At 41.1% G+C, this 930-nt stretch overlaps 1 pseudogene; it reads left to right on the plus strand.

The window, feature by feature from the left end:
* Nucleotides 1-234: 234 nt before the first annotated feature.
* On the plus strand, nucleotides 235-674 carry LOC138160980 (mitochondrial import receptor subunit TOM20 homolog; annotated as a pseudogene).
* Nucleotides 675-930: the final 256 nt, after the last annotated feature.

A 930-nucleotide genomic window follows, 5' to 3' on the forward strand; every position in this document is an offset into this window, starting at 1 on the left:
TCTCTTCTTTGGATGTCAGTATTTTTTTTTAATTTTGTTGTTTTATTATAGTTTTTGTTAAGTGGTATGCCCAATACTTTTAATTTTTGTCTCTTTTGTTAATAAGAGTCTATGGAGCCTTTTCTCACTGGCTACACCCTCAATGGGAACAGAGCAAGCCTACTCTTCTGGCTTGGGGGACAGCGGGGAAAGCTGTGGCTGCTGCTACCTCCACCACGAGCAGCAGCCAGAAACATGGCAGGCTGGAGTGGTGCTATGGCCTCTAAAGTGTGCAGTGCCCTCTTCATTGACTACTGTATTTACTTAGACTTCAAGAGACGAGAGCCACCCCAATTTCAAGAACAGGCTCCCAGAGCGAAGAAAGAAACAGAAGCTTGCTAAAGAGAGAGCTGGGCTTTCCAAGGAATCTGATCTTAAAGATGCAGAAGCTGTTCAGAAGTTCTTTGTTGAAGAAATACAGCTTGGTGAGGAATTACTAGCCCAAGATGAATATGAAAGGGGTGCTGACCACTTGACAAAAGCCATTTCTGTCTGTGGGCAGCCACAGCAGTTGTTGCAAGTTTTACAGCAAACTTTTCCATTACCAGTGTTCCAGATGCTTCTGACTAAGCTGCCAACAATTAGCCAGAGAATTGTGAGTGTTATAGAGCTTGGCAGAAGATGATGTGGAATGAGAAACATGTCAACATAATAAAATCTTAATAAATTTTTTTTTCAGTAATTCTTAGCCCAGAAGATGAGCAGCAATGGAGGGGTGGGGGAAGGGGGAGGGAGGAAGACAAACATGCTAGCTATGGACTATGCATCACAATGTAATTACCAAAGTTGATTCCAACTCTGTGTAGGTGGATTGGCTTGGATTTTATTTATTTATCTTAGTGAGAAGTGTATTTTGATTAATTTTTTTTCATTTTATAAATACACTGTGAG

Source organism: Petaurus breviceps, unplaced genomic scaffold, assembly GCF_028583685.1.
Source record: "Petaurus breviceps papuanus isolate PSGF00001 unplaced genomic scaffold, PetGlider_PUasm1.0 183, whole genome shotgun sequence".
In the NCBI taxonomy this organism is placed as follows: domain Eukaryota; kingdom Metazoa; phylum Chordata; class Mammalia; order Diprotodontia; family Petauridae; genus Petaurus; species Petaurus breviceps.